The 21,328-nt window shown below is 38.1% G+C and overlaps 1 protein-coding gene across 1 annotated transcript in view; it reads right to left on the bottom strand.

Moving 5' to 3' along the window:
• Positions 1 to 10,754, bottom strand: part of LOC127410370 (ubiquitin carboxyl-terminal hydrolase 24-like) — a 169,728-nt gene extending 158,974 nt beyond the window's left edge. Inside the window, exon 1 of the mRNA XM_051645590.1 lies at positions 10,688 to 10,754. The gene's annotated coding sequence lies outside the window, so the exon portion shown is untranslated. The remainder of the gene's footprint in view (positions 1 to 10,687) is intronic.
• Positions 10,755 to 21,328: the final 10,574 nt, after the last annotated feature.

Here is a 21,328-nt window from a genome sequence, read left to right as displayed (position 1 = left end):
GGACAGGACCTTGTGCTGGTACGCCTGGCCTTGGAAGGTAAACCGCAGGAAGGGTCTGTGTCGAGGTAAGACCGAGACGTGGAAGTACGCGTCCTTCAGGTCTACTGCCGTGAACCAGTCTTGATGCCGGACGCTTGCTAGAATGCGTTTTTGTGTCAGCATCTTAAACGGGAGTCTGTGCAAAGCCTGGTTCAGTACTCACAGGTACAGAATTTGTCGCAACCCACCGCCTTTCTTTGTTACGATGAAGTAAGGGTTGTAGAACCCTTTCTTCATCTCGGGACAGGCTCTATCGTGCCCTTGCGCAGAAGGGTAGCGATCTCCGCATGCAAGGTAGCAGCGTTCTCGCCCTTCACTGAGGTGAAGCGGATGCCACTGAACCTGGGTGGGCTCCTGGTGAACTGAATCACGTAGCCGAGTCGGATGGTCCGGACCAGCCATCGCGACGGGTTGGAGCTCGAGGTGTCACATCGAGGGGATTCGAGCCCCGTGGCCGTGCTGAGTCCAGGGACATCGAAGCACTTACCTGGCTCCTGCCGCCCACCATAAGATTGGCCGAGGGGGGAGGAGGAACCTCATCTCCGTAGTCCACCGGAACCAACCCTGTGTGGGCGTGTTTGTGCCACAGCTGGGTGCACAGGGGCGGGGGGTCCGCCGCTGGAGCGCCATACCTGCAAAAGCGGGACGGTAGATGGTGGTCGTGACGATGGGCGTGCGCACCAGACCTGTGACCCAGGAAATGAGAAAACCACTCTTTTGTCAAACTTCTGGGTACTGCAGTCTCTGGGGCGTGCAATGACAAAATATTCTCCTCCCGCCCCTCCAGTGGGGGATGGAGTGGTCTGTTCACCAATTCTAGAGAAGTGGGTCTCCTCGCCCCTGGGTTGCCCGTCTCAGGGGTGCTTCGAAGTCTTTCTCGGGTTCTTAGTGGCCGGCCGCGAGACGGGTGGCGTCTGTTTCCTGCAGAGGGCTCCACGCCGGAGCCAGGCCACAGGAGCGGGCTTCGGCGGAGCCGGTGTTATTGCTGCTGCAGGGTGATGCCCTTGGCGACAAGCAGACGGGGTGCGGAGTCTTAAGCCGCACCGGGGCAGGATATGTTGAAAGGCCTCCATCCCTTTTTTCATTGTCAAAAACTGCTGGGCAAAGTCCTCAATTGTGTCGCCAAACAGGCCCACCTGGGGGATCACCGAATACCCCCTGGCCGCTCCGCCATCGAGGATAGCGAGAGCGGGGGAGCTGAAAGATCGGGACCGGGCAGTAAAAGGTGCCTCCCACGATCTCGTCAGCTCCTCATGCACTTCCAGGAAGAAAGGAATGGGGGAGGGGTGTGGCAGTGGGCGGCACCCTGAGCCCAGGAACAAATCGTTGAGCCGCGAGGATTCAGGGGGGAGTGGAGGGTCCCATTCTAGCCCGATGCTCATGGCTGGAAAGCATGTCCGTCATTTCCGCATCGGCCTGGGACTGGGCGACCATCCCCGAAGGGCAGTCAAAGCCTCCGCATCTGACTGGATGAGCCCGCTCTCCGATGCTGAGTTCGATAACTCATCCACTTCCCGGGCTCGGAACGAGAGGTCGAACTCGCCCTGAGACGAGCCGGCGGTCTTGTCCGAGCACGCAATCGGGGCAAGCGAGCGTGCTGGGGAATGGGAGGTCTGTGGGGGGATACCTGGCGGAGGTGGTCCCATTGAGGTCCCCAAATCGCCTCCAGTGCTAACCGACGCTGCCTCAAACCCGTAGGTAGAAGGACCGGCGCAGGGAACTGCTGGGGTGACTTGCTTTCTTACGAACTGTTCTGAGACCAGTACAGACAGACAAACACTGGAGGTTAAGTCATTCACTAAGTAGGGATCAAGGAAGCATCCTATAGCTCTCTATGCAGCTAAGTACATTCATTCCAAACTTCCTATCAAAAGTTCAGTTTCAGGCTGCAGATGATGTTTGGACTACACAACATGTTTGGCAGACATGGGACAATGGTAATCAGTACATGGATTTAGAATTTATAATGAATAATTTTATTTTAACATGGTTGGCAGTAATTGGATTGTGCTGGCCAGTACTTTGAATCAGAATTAATTATGTTAATTTCTGATTTAATGTCTGTAATGTCTCAAAAACATGAATAACTAACACTCCTGGAAAAAAACACATCGAACTTTCTACAGCTTGGTATTATTTAAAATTTCACAACTTAGTCCCGCTGTCCACAAATCTGGCCATACAGTTTTAGAAAAAACGATTTGCTCTAGAAAAATATAAAACTTTTTTTTTGCATGTTTATTAGGTGCAACTAGTTACAAATCAAAAAGGGAAATGGAAAATGCACACAGCAATCACGCTCGGGTCTCAGGAGGTTAAATCACAATTCCTTTATGAGCCACCATATATTCAAAACCACAACCACCTACAATGTATATGTGTTCCCAATATGAGCGTCCATTTTCCTTGAATTATACATGATTTATAGTCATACATCTGGTTCTGCTGTCCATATTTCCAGGGTCTCTGGCATTTTTCAGTTTCTGCGGAACCTGAACAATCCAGCGTAGCACCCACAATATTGTCCAGCTCTGTTATACAATACACTAAACACGTTCACTGAAAGATTGCTCAGCTGGGGATGACAACAAACAAGTTCTTTTATGCTTTAGATTTATTCATTTCTTCCAGATGGTGATCTTATAACAAAGAACTTTATACAAACTTCACATTCAACTGCCATTATAAAGCCAGATGGTGGTGAAGTATTGGCTTATCATTATGGCTGCTTCACCAACGCTTCTTCCTGTGGGCTTTTTATAATGTACATCCAACAATACCTCTCTTACATACAGTACACCCACTGTGAATGACAAATCCAGTTGAGGACACAGAGATAAGTAAATATAGACAATGAGATCTCTGTAAACTGAAAAGCTTGTCGAGGAATGAACTGTCCCTTCTGTGATGGATCAGGGTAGGGTTGCAAGGGCAGTGCATAAGGTCTCACTTAGGTTTGGGCGTAAAGTTCACACTAAGGGCTTAGTAACTACTAGTTAGTTTGTAAATAAGTCAGTGCTTAATTTGGTTACACCACCTGTTCTTAATGCAAGACTTAGCTAGTTGGTCACAAGCTCTCCGTAAAGCAATAGTCGCGTGTGATGTTATCAAGAAAAAGCAATCCTAATTGAAATGTTTAGGGACCAGAACCGTTTTCAAAATGACTAGAATTGTAATCAGAACAATAATTGTTAAATTCCTACGATTTCCATCCCTACTCGCATATAATGCAAACCATATTACGCTACAGTGTCTGTCTTTTGAGGTTTTTAGTAGTTGAATGTTCTTTGATTAAATGCTCCTGAGCTGCTTGTTAGAGGATGTTGGTCTAAGACAATATAATTTTACTGCTGGATCAAACGGTAAGTGGTTCTAGTGCTAGATGAAAGACTTTGAATCCCATCTATTTAAAATGGAACAACAGAATATGCTGTCTGTTGACTGTGTTTGTGTTTGTGTCTGTGCTCAGTGCCAATCTGATAATAATGTAGTTATGGTAAGTGAAAAGAAAGATTGGGTGCTCTCAGAATAACCAAACAAAATACAGCACATGCTTTACATGCACCTAAAGGCATATATAGGGAGATCACATAAAAGAAAAATAGGAATAGACTGAGATGGAGGAAACAGAGAGCAGTGGGAGTAAGAAAGACAAGCAAAGACAGAGATTGGTGAAAAATGGACGTGAGGAATGGTAGTTGCACAGCAGAGAAAATCATGGGCCATGATGGACTCAATGATTGCTCAAATGACACAGAATGGAAATTAATGATATCTCTGGCGCTTCTCAAATGGAAGGCTGCAGCCTAGTAAGGCTGTGTCCTGATAAGACCAGTCCTTCTGATGCTGTAGGCTAGAATCATCCTCAGCATTCAGCGCTAGAATGAGACGGTCTAGTAAGTGTGCATGGCAAACCATATACTTAGAACCATGTGATATTATACTTTGTTTAGAAAACCCATATACTTCAAAAAATTCTAAATATGTCCTATCTCAAAATTATAAATAATAAAAAAAAAATGTCAGAAAACTAGTTGTGTGTCCATAGAGGTGGAATCCTTTATGACGCAGTCATGTGCACTTACTTTAGTTTTTATTTGCACTTGCAGCAATGACAATATGTAGAAAAATAAAAAGGGCAAGCAGTTTAGACAATACAACAAATTAGAAGATACAAGGCATCAAAAAAATAAAAAATAAAAATAAAAGGGCAAATACATGAAAGCCTTTCTTATATATGTTCTGTGTGTTAATAGTCGAGTCGAGCCTGTTGTCGAGGTAAACTCCAAGGTACTTTTATGACTGTATCATGTGAACCTCCTCTCCCCTAATGGAAACTGGCATGCGAAGTTCCTTCTTTCTCCTAAAATCTAGCACCATCTCCTTTGTTTTTCAATTTAACCTTAAATTATTCTGCTCACACCAGTCAATAAAATCACTAATTACTCCTTTGTACTCTCCATCTTCACCCCCTTTCACACATTACAATCACTGATGTGTAAAGTGAAATAGGAAGGGAGACAGGACCATCCCCTGTGGAGCCCCAGTATTACTGACTACCTGTTCTGACACACAGTCATGCAGCCGAAAATGCTGTGGCCTGCCAGTGAGATAATCATAAATCAGACTTATCAGGGAACAGTCAATCTGCAGTGTCTTCAGTTTATTCCCCAGTAGCTTTGGCTTTATGGTATTAAAAGCGCTTGAAAAGTCAAAGAAAGTAATCCTCACCAAGTTTCCAGCCTTATCCAAATGAGTATAGACCCGGTGCAATAGATAAATTATGGCATCCTCCACACCAATGTTTTCTTGGTAAGAGATCCACTTTGCCTCTCACCATAGGTCTGAGGCGACCCAACACAATCCTTTCCAGAGTTTTCATTATGTGAAAAGTCAATGCAATGGCCCTATAGTCGTTTAAAATGTTTGAACGTCCCTTCTTAGGTATGGGGAGAGAGAGCATATCTTTAGTCATTGTTTTATTTAAAGTGTAATTAGTTGTTGTGTACAGTTATCATGTTTTATTTGTTTGGAGAGGCTTTTGGACACTTGGAGATGATTTTTGACACTAGGATAAAATATATATGTAATGCTATAATTTTGTATTGCTTTTTTGTGTCAAAACAAAACATTTCTCAGTTGCAGTTAACTTAATTAGGAACAAAACAAAAGCAGTTTTTCTGAGCCACCTTATTTACACCCAGATAAATATGTCAAATCATAAAAAGAAAAAGAAAAAGAAAAAAAATTTCTTGATTTTTCAGCAGTTTCTTAGGCTGAGAGTCTCAACATGTATCATAGTCTTTTTCATTATTATTATTTAAGTTTTCTTTAAAATGATATCAAACAGTTGACCCTCTTTTGCCTTTTTTTTTTCTTTTTCTGTGGTGCTATAAGCCTTTAATTTTGGGCATGCCACTGAAACAGAAAATCTTTTAAAACAAATTCCGAGCTTAAAGGGTTAATATGACTTGTTCGATAAACTCACCTTTCTTAAAAACCTTCCTTTATTGCTTTTATGGTGAGCAGTTCTTTGTTTCTTTCCTGATAAACATGTCTTACTCAACGGGTGAACTTCTCTTTTCCATTCAATTTACTAGAACAAACCTGTTCTCTTTATTTCTTTTTGTAATTTTCTTTATTTTTTTTATTTTTTTATTAATTTAATTGTGTGGAAAGGTTTTCCTCAATTTCATTAAGTTTTTTGAATGCTTTTATTTTTGGAGACCTGCTTCATTCCAACTTGAAATTCCCCCTGGACATGTGGGCCCCTAGAGTCATGAAAAATCTGCAACAGTCCAGTCCAGCAATGAGGTAGCAGAGATATATGAGAAGACAGTAGAGAAGCAAGGGGGGATATAATGCCAGCCTGAAAGCCTGACTCCAGTTCCTCTGGTTGGTTCCCTGTGCCAAAGTTCCCCTCAGCCTGCAGAGACCACATTCAAGGTCTGTCCACTCATGCCTCAACAGCTCAACACAATTGCATATTGTGTAACAATCACTGTCGAAACACTAGCCGTTGAAGGCCTCAGAGACTTCTATTTTTTCAAAGTCATATTCAGACAATTGCCAACCATTTTAGACCTTGTAAACCTGCCAATAATTGTTGTCAATGATAATTTTAAAGCTCTTGTTTGCTTGACGATATCATACATAAGAACAATTGTACAATTTACAGAATCCATTTGGATTAAGACTTCTTCTGCTTCTGCCTTGCCTGCAAGCTAAAACGAAGGACTTGTCTCATCAATCATGTCTCTATTGTGTTTCCAGAGGCACAATGCCATACCACATTTCTCTCTTACCAGTGCTGAAACAGCAAAACGCAAAAGCATTTTTGGCTATGATAAAACCCCTTTGCACATTGTCTTGTAACATCCACAGATTAAACACAATCCTTACCCCCCAATCCCCTACTCCAATCTGTCAATATAATTTAAATTACAACTAAATGTTCTTCATCAGTTGTAATGCTTAAATCCAAACATATTGTCAGAAATTCATTTTTCCAAAGAATTTGCATGTGTGTCATACAACACAGAAAAATCAGCATAGGCATTTCATGATAAACACAAATAGTGTCTTGTATAGCAAAAGCTTGGAGAGCATATTAAATCTGTTAAGTGGATCACAGGAAAAACAGGGACAGGGATATTAAGTTCACTAAAACCCATTCAACACCAGTGTTTGATTTAAACCAGTGTGCATTCCTGATAATGACATTTAACATACTTTGCACAAACATTGTTTGTCTGTTTATGAGAACTAATTGCAATGCTCTGCATTGTTCTTTGATTAGCACTGTGTTGCAGTCATGGGTGACTCCATATGGGTAATTGGTGAAGTCATTTGATTAACCAGCTTTTTGCAATTAAGTCTTGACATGGTATTTTCACATGGACGAATTAAAGCAACAGTTTGCCCCAAAATCTAAATTCTGCTATCATCTATTTACCCTCGTATCATTCCAGGCCCTTATTACTTTTTCCTGTGTGACACACAAAAGGAGAAATGTTGAAGAATGTAGTAACCACACTTTTCCATTTAATGAAAGTGAATGGGGACTGAAAAAAAAGCACCATTACATTTCCATCAAAGTAGTCCATGTCAAACCTCAAACCATATTTAAATGGATTCAGAAAGTCCATTCTTTAACATTTCTCCTTTTATGTTCCACAGAAGAAAGTCATATGGGTCTGGAATCACATGAAGGTGTGTAAATGATGACAATTTTTATTTCAACCATATTCTCATATTCCACTAAAACAAGTGAACTCAAATAACTTCTGACCTCATTACATATTCGCCTTCATAAACTTTAAAGAAAATGCTTCAAAACTTGTTCATTTGGCCTCTTATTACATCCACAACGTGACCAAGATGACCTAATGTCAGTGGAGGTCACACAAAAACCCTACATCTTATGGTACCTCTTTAAGAGTCCCTTCTCTTGTTAGTATTCATCTTAGTTCAGAGACAGAAGGCTGCTGGGCTACATGTGATGCTGTTTGGCTGAGGATGTTTGGTATGATGTCTACTCCAAGCACACACCAGGAATGCGTCTTTGATGTAAGGCGTCTCTTTTGTCTTCACACCGTGTTTAAAGAGGTCCCAAGGACTCCGACCACTAGGTGAATCCAAAATGCCCCAGGACAAACTCCCACACACAAACACACACCATGGGCTGCAAAATGAAACATCAAGGGAACTTTTTCCCTTTGTGCATGTTTGCACTACAGGAAAACGATTGCCAAAGGAAACCGTAAGAAGCCAAATATTATTTGTTTCCTGCAGTGTTTTACCGCTAAAAAAATAAAAGAGACTTGATAAGGCACCAGGGTGAGGTCATTTTTTTCTGTTAAATTAAAAGATGTAGACCATTAACTTGCATTCAATCATAATGAGATGCAAACTCATACTGCATGAAACAGGTAAACAAACAACAACAAGCAAATTATGAAATTTGAGCAGTTTCAGGGAGTTTAGAGCTGGTCACTCATTCTTGAAACAGCACTAAAGCTTCTTTCTGTGTTTGAATAGACAAACGTTGGCATCTAGTCTATAAGCCAATTATTCACAACATCAAACACATTATTACACACAAACACCAAAGACACTCAATACAGGGGCCCAGCTTTATAGTTATGGTCTTTTGGGCTTCTATAAAGAGTAGTGATGTCATAAAATAGCAATAAATTGATTATTGATTGGCACGTTATTTCATCGCTATATTTTTGTGACATTGATATATTACAATTAATTAGAAGCCCAATTTGTGTGCTTTCCAATTTACTCAGTTGGCCTTCTGTTTAACAGTCTGGCGTAATAGTGTTAGGATACCACAAGAGGGTGATATAACATTTACTGAAGCCGGTTGCGGTCAGGAAAGGCACAGGTATCACAACATAGAAGATGAGCTGATGCAGCAGAACAGATGGCAGTCCAAAGTTACGAAGGTTTTGGTACTTCTTCAAGAATGAACAAAGTGTCATTGATGAGTTTGCAGGTTAATGTATGAAACTTGTGTAACTGTGCAAACATGCAATTTCTCTGAATGTAGCCTTGAATAGGTCTTTCATTCAAGCTGCCAAACCACAAAAAAACATACTTGTAACTGATAATACATTGTGTAGGCTATATGAAAGATACATTTACACAATATATTTCCAGTGATAGCTAGAGTAAATAATCTTTGTCCTTTGATAATCATTTTGGTTGAATTTAATGGAAAACTAAGTTGCGCTCCGTGGCACGGCAGAATTTTGACGTGGAACGTTGGTGGTGTGTACGTACCTTTGTAGAGAAATATTGTGTTAAGAAATATGTTTGAAAAGACAAAAACTATTGTGCAATGAGCAGCCCAATTTAAAACTGTAAAAAATCTTGATATGTATCGATAATCATCAGGAAAATCTTCCGATTATCGATTCATGAAAAATACATAGATCCCAAGCCTAATTAAGAGCCTGTCTGACTTTGGATAAGTGTTCCATGGGTTGTGTAGAAGCTGAGGGACTGAAACAAAGAAAATAAACACAGATTTTGAGAAATCTACTTCTACATACAGTGAAAGTGAATAGGGACAGAGGCTGTCGAGCTCAAAGAAGCATCATATTTACCATAAAGGCAGTCTATACAACTTGTGCACTATTTTCTAAGTCTACTGAAGTTGAGAAGCAATGACATCAAACCTGGTGCGCCAACTCGGCAAGCACACATGAAACTTGAGAGCTACAGCGGAAGGTAAAATTATTAGTAAATAACAACTTAAATTTCAGACTGTTCCTTACACAAAGCTATTGTATGGCTTCAGAAGGCTTGGCATATAGTGCACAAATCATATGGTCTACTTTTATAGTACTTTTTTTGGAGCTCAACAGCTTCAATCCCCTTTCACTTTTATTGTATGGAAACGAGCAGCTTGGACATTTTCTTTTGTGTTCCATGGAAGAAAGTCAGTCTTGCATGTTTAGGACAACATAAAGCTGAATAATTGATGACAAAATGATCATCTGTTTGTGAACTATTCCTTTATCATTCTGTCTTAGGAGAGCTAATTGACTTTCAAGGCTTGATAGATGCACATTATGTAGCCCTGTGTTGGAGTCTTTGAGGAAAAAATAATGAAGACAATATTCCTTGATAACTGCTAATTGCCCTCAATAGTGCTGCATGTCAACAATGGACTATGGGGACAGGGAATGTTTATATCAGGACATATGCTTCTCAGTTGCATATGAAGCCCATGAAATTGCCAAACTGGTTCTAAATCCCTTTTCTGTACAATGTACAATCCCAAAAGAGCTTTTGGATCACTTCAGAATGCCTTTGGATATGACTTTGGAGCTACCCGAGGGCCAACCCCCCACCACCAAATCTAAAAGCCAGCATATTGGCATGACAGACACAAACAGCAGGGCCTCTGCACCCCAGCACTATTACTCATACTGTTAGGCAAGCCCGGAATATTTCAACACCTCTCAAGTTTTAAAGAACACACAGACACATGCACAATGGCATTTTGTTACTGACACCAGCATAGATATTTATACACCATAATGATTGGTTTCATTTTATTTAACAAGAAAGTGTCACTTTAAAGTAATGCTTTCAGCCTAGTCTAGTAAAAATGCCTTGCAAGGCCAAGGATAGTTTTGTTCCATTAACAAAGCACCAAGAATATTGAAATCACTTTCTCTTGATTTCTAGTTGCTAATATTCAGTACAACAGCATCTTTGTGAGTGTGATATTGCTTTTATACAACAGTTCTATAAACGAGGTTAATATCGAGTAACATACAGTACATTTAAGACTAATTTTATTTTTTCAATTTTTCAAATTTTTTGCTCAGCAACAAAAATAGTTCCAAAAGAGGCCAAAGCAGGATCTACAATGTTGTGTTGCCTAGTAATTTGCTGACTGACAGCCTGTCTGAAATGCTACAAGCACAGACAAACTAAGTGATACAAACAGTGAAGCATCCCAGTGATGTTACAGTATACTAAACAGCAGCGCTCTTGGAACACAGCTTGTCCAACCAGATTACAATCTTAACTAACTGTTGTATAATAATAATTGACAGACATAAACTATATATATTGCATATTTAGTCCTTTCATCCAAAGTAAACAAAAGAAAACCGCTTACTTAAACATGAGTCACATGCCACAATCTTTCTCCCTCTCAGCCCATTCTCAAGAATAACAAGACTGATACATCCTGCTGGTGTATAGTTACCTAATTACACACACACACACACACACACACACACACACACACACACACACACACACACACACACACACACACACACACACACACACATGTTGGTGCAGCTATCATTATGAGGACTCTCCATAGACATAATTATTTTTGTACTGTATGAACTATAGATTCTATCCCCTACCCCTAAACCTAACCCTCTCAAAAAACTTTCTGCATTTTTACATTTAAAAAAAAAAAAACATTGTTTAGTATGTTTTATTTAAGCGATTTGAATTATGGGGACACTAGAAATGTCCTCACAAACCACATTTATAGCATAATACCCTTGTAATTACCAGTTTGTAACCTAACAAAAATGTCCTCGTAAACCACCCAAACCCGCCACACACACACACACACACACACACACACACACACACACATACCTCTCTTTAAAAAAGAGCAGTAAAGGGTTACGAAAGAGACAACAGGGACGAGGAAAGAGATGAGGAAAGGCTGGAATAATATTTGACATTATTAGCAGGGAAGGATCAACAAAGGTGTACCTGCTTCGTCCTGGCAATGGAACTCTGGGATACACACATGCTTGGCTCTCGCCCAACCACTGAAGCTCAAGGAAATTGGCCATGACACACATGTAAGAGTTTGCAGGGTTGGGAACAGGCTGGCAAGAGGTAAGAGGTGAGTTCACTGAAGTTGCACCACTTTTATGTGTGGTATTTAAGGGCAAAAACTTGTGTTGCATTCACTAAGCACTCGCAATCCAGTTTAACCAGCCACTGAATGTGCTGAATTAGTGTTGCTTTTTTCAATTAGTGTTCAAATTAAGGCATTGTCATTCTCTTCTCTGCAAACAAGGCTCCTTTATTTGTAAATAATGCTCATTATAGATTATTCACAAAACTCTGTTCCATTTGCCTGGCACAATTAAATCGAGAAGGGTCTGTCTGCATCCTGCAAGGCTACTACAAGACACGCCCACTACAAGTTACACCCCCTTCAAATGACCAGCGAAATGCTGCAGTCTTGCGACAGTTGGATGTCATATTCATAGTGTGTTTGTTGTGTTTATTTGGAGTCCTGTAGCAACCCTACACAATACCTATCCCTACCTCTAATCCTAAACACAAAGATTTAAAAAATGACATTTTGCATAATCATTAAATATACCGCTACGCAAAATATCACTAGGTGGTGACAGTGTGGAGAAACATGATGAAAATGAAGAGTAGAAGAAGATGCTAAGCTAAAAGGCTGATCAATTAGCTTGTGAGCTATCTGGAGAAAACATAACAGAGAAATGTTCAATTTCACCATTTATATCTTTGGTTTAATAATATGATGTGTGACATTTAATTTAAAAGATATTCTTTGTCATATTTCATAGTTATAGGAATAGTTCACCCAAAAATGAAAATTCTCTCATCATTTACTTACCCTCATGCCATCCCAGATATGTAACTTTCTTTCTTCTGCAGAACACAAACAACGTTTTTTAGAAGAATATTTCAGCTCTGTAGGTCCACACAATGCAAGTGAATGGGGTCCAAAACTTTGAAGCTCCAAAAAGCACATCAATTCAGCATAAAAGTAATCCATAAGACTCCAGTGGTTTAATCCATGTCTTCTGAAGCAATCTAATCGGTTTTGAGTGAGAACAGACCAAAATGTAAATCAATTATACTATAAATCTTGACATTTTCAGCCTCCTTGGCGATCATGATTTCAAGCTCGATTAATCTTCAAAGCGCCATCTAGCACTCTGTGCATGCGTCAAACACTAAAAAGTGTATCGAGCTTAAAATCATGATTGTGCCTAGAGACTGCAATGGCAAGATGTACAGTGAAAAAATAGTTACATTTTGGTCTGTTCTCACCCAAAATTGATTGGATCGCTTTAAAAGACATGGATAAAATTTGCATAATTCTGTTGATAAATTGGGTGCTAAATCAAAGCAGACAGCACATGCAAATAAGCTACAACACACTTAGTGAAACCAAGTGTAGCCAAGCGGACAAAGTGAAGGCAAGTTTAAATCAGACTGATTACAGAGTGAATTTGGTGATAGCATGTCAAAAGATTTACTGCTAAATCTGGTCTGTTTAACAAAATTCTAATCACTGCCACTCAGTGGCTGAAGCTGGAATTGTTAAATGTAAGGGCATGTGTGAGCTCCAGTTTCTGGGTAAAATGTCCATAGAGTGGTGCCAGAAGCGAGTTGTATTTTTAGTTGCAAATGATGTTATACAGTCATCAGGAATGCATATTTTATCTACTTTACCCTCTAACCCAAACCCCAACTCTAAGCTTAACCATCAGTGGTGTAAAAATTTAATTTTAGAGAGAAAATGTAACCTGTTCAAGTGAACGCTTGCTTAAGCGAACACGATTACTCCCATGTTTCTCCTGGGACCAAAACCTGTCTCGGTCTCGCTAATCAGCAGTATGAAGTTGATTTCAGGGTATTTTCAGAAGCAAACTGTCATTTTCTTGTGTAATCATGTTTGTTTCAGTATCTATTTTGTTGGCCAAACTTTGCCAGAGCAGCAGGAGCAGGGAATTACAATTTAGAATCATGTATTAAAGCCAACATGATCGGAATTCAATTAATGTCACAATAAAGCAAACAAATAATATAAACTAATAATTATAGGAGTGATGGTGGGTGAGAGCAGACATGTGATTGAGCCGTCTGAATTTAAAGCCTGCAGCACGCTGGCATGGTAGAGTACAGGGTCTCCCAGGGAGAGGGGCAGAATCAGAGTAAACACTTGGCATACCGCATGTATTGTGTGTGTGTTGAAAAACAATCACCAGGACTTGAATGACTCAATGAATGGGTGAATGAAGATGTTTTTTTGTTGTTTTTTTACATTTGTGTTTACCTCATTTCATTGTTCTCACCTCAGATACTCTTGACTTTGTGTTGCAACAATAAGCAAACTATGTATGCAATATTATTTTTTCAAACTTTTATTATTAAAGTAATAGTTCACCAAAAAATGAAAATTCTGTCATAATTTATTCACCCATATGTCATTCCAAACCCATATGACTTTCTTTCAGAGAGACAAGCTAATTCTGCCTTACAGATTGTCTTACAGATTGTCTTCTCCAGCCAGTCTCAGTCCAAAGGGAATAGATGAGGGAATCGTTATGCAATCAAAACAGAATTTCTTGGATATCATACGATCCCAGATACCTGTGGGCTCACATAGAGGGTGACATTGAAGGACTCGGGTTTAAGATGAAGCCTCCTATTCCTGATGGATAACTTGATTTTTTCTACCTCAGACATGGCACACCAGCCATAAATACAGCAACACTAACCTGAACCAGATGCATGCCTTCGTCTTAAGTCTTAAACCCCCAAAACTGAGCCCCGACCTGGGGTAAGTCCACTTGCCCTGTAGTCTTGAAACAGCCTGTTTTTAATTGGGCTCATATCTCACCAATCACTTATGTCTAGGGGGAGTGGCATTTGTAGCCACGCACATGTTTCTTGTTGTGTTCTCCAACAATGAATGTGATGTGTAAGAGCAGTGAACACATTCGATTTAGGAATGAAGCTTGACCTGGGGAGGGGTTTCAAACTGCATATGCCCTGCAGGACACAGATTAAGGAGGGTGCCACTGTGACATTATAATAGAGAGGCTCACCCTGTAGAACCAACTAAGGCTACCTTTGTCATGAGAACTGAAATATAAGGGACATATTTCTGGACTGTTTGTTCAATGATGTTGGCAGCCCTATACTTACCAAAAAAAAAAAAAAAAATCCCTGAGAGCTGTCTCAGAGCTGGCTGAAAACCCTAAGCAGGCCCCATGCAGAGTGAAATTTAAAACAGGAAAAAGAAATTTCTGCTTGTACTGAAGACAACATTTCAAGAAGGAAATAATATTATCTGATGAATCTCAAGACATAGTCTTCATGCACTGTTTTGACTTACTGTTTTGGAATATTTCTTTACAATACCTTAAATACATTTGTTGAGATTAAGCGCCCACAAAAATCAAATAAATTCATTTAAAAATATTACTCTGAGATTTATGTAAACAACTTTTACAGGTTAATCTCATTTTAAACACTGGTGTTTGGTAGTAAAATCCTAACATTTCAAATCCTACAACTGAGTGTACTTTTCTTATTACCTTTTCATTTTTTTATTTTTATTTGAAGAAAACATTAGTCCTGATTGACCATGAAAAACACTTTGCTTGTTGTAATAATTGATTTGTCTACTTAAAATTAACATATTTTGAGACATGCTAGGATGCAAGGTTACTGAGAAAATCATGCAAAGATGCAAGGTGGTTAGCGTGGGACAGATGTAACATTGTGTTACAACTTTACCCACTGCATAAGAAACATGGTAGAAAATGACCCTTCTAGAGTTTTTTACCTTTAACCCTTGGGTCTTTAGTGATCCAGGACCTCACCCCCTGTACCACATCCATTTTTTGGAGTTACGCCCACAACACTTTGGTATTCCTCAATCTTTCCCTGATAAATAGTGTAGCACACACACACACACACACACACAAAAAAAATTATTATAATGGATTAAGTACCAAAAGTAGAGACCATACTGTAGTTATGTAAGAGTGTAGTTTTTTTCACTTCCATAAATTATATTTTTATGATAATTTACTGTAATATCTATATAAGTTTACTATCACAGGAAATCTATTTCTTTTATTATTTCAATAATTATTTGAACTTTATTTATACAAATAAATACTATATCTCATTGATTTTCTGTGCAACAGTGAATTATCTATAGTGAATTACCAGTATTCCATATGTGTGTACACATACATAATATACATGCTATTTCTTACTTAAGGTGACACTGTTGTTTTAGTGATTGACTTGATTAACATTTGACATTGCTATTTAATAAAGAAACAACATGGAAATAAACTATAACATGTGTAACACATGGATAGTATGTGGCTATTGTCATTTGGGTTTACTAAGTTGTGCATCTATTTAGACTCAAAAAGTGCCTGAGAAAATACATATGTGTATTTTATGTGTAGATTATGTGTTATGTGTTGCTCAATATGTGTTTGACAGCATGTTGCGTATCATGTAAAAAAAAACATCATAAATTTGATATTAACTTTCTGAAACTGTAAAAATCAGCTTTTTACTTTATAATGTATTGTTAATCACCATAGTAATTTCAGAAGAGCACATGATGACATGAAGTTCACCAACAGTGGCTCTTCCAGGAGCAATGACCAATAAACATGTAAAGACAGTGCTCAGTGTCACTCACACAAACACTAAACACCATCAGGGTAGCACATGTGAAATTAAAATAATGCAATAACCATTAACTAAATTATATCAAATATAACACAGAACACCCCAATGTATGTAACCGATATTAAAAATAAGAAGAAACATAACTATTCCCATAAAATATAATGAAATCTGATGGATCATGCAAGGAATCGTAGGAACGCCAGATTATTAATTTTAACAATAATTTACTGTAGAAAAATACATGTACTCTCTTGTTAAACATAATGTACATTTTTACCATTAATTATACAGGAAAATCATACTTTTTACATCAAATGTTTTTATTTTTACAACATTTTATTGTAAACACTGTATTGTCTTTTAAAATATATTTAAAATTTTTACTGTATATTTTACAGTAAATATTCGTTAATCAATTATTGTTTTTTTCTGCAGCATTTTTACAGTCTTTTACTGTTAAAATTACAGACATTTTTTACAGTGTAATTGTTTTGAAAATATTCAGAAAATTTGACACTACCTGGGCATTTCGTAGATCCATTTATGATAGATATGTGTGCTTGGTTTCTAAAGGCCCTGAATATGTACAGTAAGAGGGTTTGGTGAAATTCCCATTAATTTAAGGGTTAATTCAGCCAAAAAGCTTATATAAGTATGCCGGACAAATAAATGAATGAATTAATTGCCAGAAAGCCAGATAGACAGACATACATTTTATATAGATAGATGGATGGATGGATGGACGGATAGATGGATGTATGGATAAATAAATAGACAGACAGACAGACAGACAGACAGATAGATAGATAGATAGATAGATAGATAGATAGATATGAATAGTGAGAATTTAAACATATGCAAGCATTAGAAATATTTGAAAACAATCACAGAGTATAAAATGTGCCAGTATATTTCACTTAAGTTTTTAAATTGAAGGCCTACATTATATATCCCAGGGTACCTATACAGATTTACAATGGCATAGCAAATTTTGAAAATAGCTATTGAGGTTTAGGGAAATGTAGGACATTGCTTTCGTGACGTAAGCTGTGGTATTGCTACATTGCTTTGCTTAACACCACCGACTCTTGTACTACAAGACTCAAACATGCAAAAGTAAACAGTGAATTTCTAAAGTTTACATCTCATCTTCAATGCACCACAATGTTGACGTAGATTTGCAGAAAATATGTAATCTTTTTAAGTTGCAATATTCTCATCAAACTTCGAATTCTCTAAAATACTAATAAGTCCTCAGGAAAAAATGCAGGGTACTACATTTAGATTACATCCAATTAAAGTGTAACGAGCAGTGGTTTAAATGTTTGCAGAATATGAGCAAAGGTCATGCTATATCTGGATGAATTTGGAGACTTTCCACAACTATTTAAGCAAACGCAATGTGTTAAACAATTTAAACAACTTAGGAAAGACATTTCAACACACCACACTTTTTTCAAACAGGGATATAAAATGCCACATGATAGGTGGTCATCTTAGGCAGGTGTAATGCATAGGATGAGACCTGAAACCCTTGGCATGGAAATCAAAGGGATGGTCTATCCAATGACTGTATCAAATACCAGCTTAAGGGCACATAGTGTAACTGATAGTTGATTAAGTGTGGACTGCTGACGGATGCTTACTGAGTGTTATAATGAGCTAATATTAATACATGATGCACGCACAGCAAAAACACAGTCCATATTTTCAAAATATGTCTCAATATTCTAACAAAGTAACGTGCTAAGGGAACATTCTTATTGTCTCTGAAACTTTTAGACTTTTAGATAAAATTTAGACCTTTTATTTCTGACCCAAACAAACTTTTTAATGCATATACAGTAGAATGGAATGTTCTCCATATAAACTGACACCATCATTAGTCACTTTATAATGTAGCAGCGATGAAAAACATTCTTGCATGTTCAGCTGTACTTGTTCATGTACCATTTTATGACCTGATCTTATCACTCGAACAGGTGATGGCATGGAAAGGTTAAACAAGTCATAAATGACGGCCTGATGGATTTCCTATGTTATAAAGGATTTCTGGAGTTATGGGTTGAACATCAAACTCTGTACTGAGATTATGGTTGACAGCGTAGACCAGGGCTAGGGCTACTTACTGTAAGATCAGTCAACATGAACACAATGGCATTCAAAGCTTGTGTAAACTAACCTACACCTGTATGATCGTTTGTGTAGATGCATTTTCCAAGACAATGTTGTGTGATTTTATTTTAATTAGTCTATAAAAGGAACCAAATTTTGTCACATACTCTTAAGTGCCCATTCATGTTGTTGTTTGATGTGCTGATTCATACAGTACATGTGCCATCTGCAGCCGAAGCCATTTACACGTTCACATTAGAGATACAGTATGTCTTTAAACATCATTCATTTGTCTGTATTCTGCTCATTTACATCTGTCAGGCACCCTATTATTCACCCATCTTTGCAGTAGTATCAAAGTCATAATAAAATACAATTCTACTCATAGAATGAGTCATGTAGTTATTGATGACACATTTTAATGCCATATTAGTTGATGTTTTACATGTACATCTGTCTCAACACTGTTATTGCAGGATATTCACCATGCCTATTTGCCAATCCAATGCAAAACAGTTGAATATTTATAAATGGCATTTCTCAATTCTGTCAGAAAATTTCTTGATTAGATGAAGCAGCACTTCTCGGGCATAAAGTAAAGAAAATTAATCAGTTGTTTAACATTTGAATGGACCACTCCCATGTTATTAAATTCTATTTAGCAATATCTCAGAGCCCAACGAACAGCAGTGAGGCATTTTGCTGGCACTACGTCATTGAGATTGATCTGTTTGTGTTGGTACATGCTTTTGTTTTGACTGTTCTTCCTGGTGGTTGAAGAACCTGCTCCAAACACTAAACAGACGTCATTGGCTGCTCGACTCAGGGGCTTTCTGGATTCCACAGAGGAGAGGAGTGAGAAAACAGCTGATAATTTTGAGACATGGGATAGATCTGCTTGTGTTTAAAGCTGCACTCTACATATTTGGGTCACAGTTTAGATAAGATTATGTGAAAGAGACCGACACACAAGTCATGTGCAGAATATTTTATTACCCAATGTTGTATCCTTTCATGTGAAGCTGGTCAAAAAATCACAGTATCTGAAACAGAGTAACTGTATATTTTCTTTAATGTAACACACTTAAAAGTTAATTTCTGCATCATTAGCATAAAAAAAAAAAGACCTGCAAATTGCAAATTTCTGCTATTAGTTAAAAACAGATAGTCCTGCCCCAAACTCACACAACTGGTTATGGTTATATTTGTTATATGCTATTATACAGTGGGGTCGCTGCAAGAAAGTAGACATTTCTTTAGGTTCTAAGCAGTCTAATGACTTTTACAAAGTTTCTTTGGTTAGCCTATGCTATCATTCAAGAGAATTACAGTAAAACATACACACGCAAATATGTGCTTACATAGGCTCCATGCAGGGCCCATAAAGCTGCAAGGTCTGATTCCACTCAACTCTGGAGCTTTTGGAAGTTGTTAAACAGAGAGGGCATGGTCTAAGTCACCACTGATGTAATAAGAGGTAGTAGCTGATGTAATTTTAAAAGAAATGCATATAATTCTGATGGCTTACTTAATAAGAATGTAAGTATTAACCACTTCATTGAAGGAAACTCATAAAAAGTTTAATCTTAAAAAATGGACCTAACATCATAATTTGGTGGGCCAAAACTGTAAAAGTTACTAATTCAATCATCAAATATATGCCATGATGTCAAATCTGTTTACACACCTGACTTTAAAAGCATAGAATAAGACGTGTGTCTATTAATGAGTGTAAACTTTCATTTTTACAACAGTAATTTTACTAGGTTAGATCATTTTTGGTCTAAGAGAATGAAAAAAAGCATTTTGTGTCACACATTAAAGGGCTTCCCATGCGTCAGGGCGTCAGTGCACCACTCAAAAACATCGTCAAGTGGCGCTTTTAAGTTTGCAAGGCAAAAAAGCAGAAGGTGTGTACAGAAAACATGGAGACATGTTTTCGTACTTAGAGGAGAAAAAGTCCTGACAATTGATTTGATACATTCATTGCAGAAAGAGAATAAGAAGACTTGTTTATCCTAAGGTCTTCAGATGTTTTGGGTAAATTTAAATTAGTTCTGAACTGAAGAACTGAGTTCTCTAGATGTTCTTAAGCAATGGGTAAATATTTATGAATAAAAAGACATTGACAGTTTGACAGTTTTTAAAAATGTTCTTGTTGCCTTGTACTCTAAAAGACATGATTATTGAGGAAAATGTTTTTGTGAAAATCGCTATGTTCGAGTTGGACCTTTCATTGCAAAGACAGACTTTGCATACAGTAAATGCAAATTGCCCGGTAATCATTTGCGGCAACAGGGTCAAAGGTGAATTTTTTTTTACTTTGAGTGTTGCGTTACAATGCTTGACAGAAACGTAACGCACCACAAAGGGGTAACACAAAAGCTGACACTTCACTCCACAGAGTTCAATGTATTTGGCAACGCTGATGCTAATCTTGTGAAAGTTCCTTTAGAGTATGCAGATTACAGTTTTTAAGCATGATACAAGTAAAATAAACCTAAGTGATTCTTAAAAATATGTATGATCATTAAATCATTAAAATATTTGGTCCCACTTTATATGAGGTACCTTTAACTACTACAGTGGCAAGAAAAAGTATGTGAACCCTTTAGAATTACCTGCATTTATGTATAAATTTGTCTTAAAATCTGGTTTGACCTTCATCTAACTTACAATAGGAAACAAACAGAATCTGTACACAAATTATTGTATTGTTCTTGTACATATTGTATACATTATTCAAACATTCACAGTGTAGGTTGGAAAAACCCCATGTGAACCCCAAACCTAATGACATAAAAAAAAAAGCTAATTACAGTCAGGAGTTGGCAAACCTGCCATCCAATTAATGTAATGAGATTGGAGGTGTAGGTTTGAGCTACTTTGACTTATAAAAAGCACTAAAACATTTTGAGTCTGCTATTTACAAGAAGCATCTGCTGACGTGGACCATGTTTTGCAAAAAAGAGATCTCAAAAGACATACAATCAAGAATTGTTGATTTGCAGAAGGCTGGAAAGGATTACAAAGTTATCTCGAAGCATTTAGATATTCATATGTCCACATTTAGACAAATTGTCTATAAATGGAGACAATTTAGTGCTGTGGCTACTCTCACAAGAAGTGGCAGTCCAGCCAAGATGACTCAAAGGGCAGAATGCTCAATGAG

This window comes from Myxocyprinus asiaticus, chromosome 19, assembly GCF_019703515.2.
Source record: "Myxocyprinus asiaticus isolate MX2 ecotype Aquarium Trade chromosome 19, UBuf_Myxa_2, whole genome shotgun sequence".
Lineage (NCBI taxonomy): Eukaryota > Metazoa > Chordata > Actinopteri > Cypriniformes > Catostomidae > Myxocyprinus > Myxocyprinus asiaticus.
The sequence above is the reverse complement of the archived record's forward strand: the minus strand, read 5'-3'. Positions and strand labels throughout refer to the sequence as shown.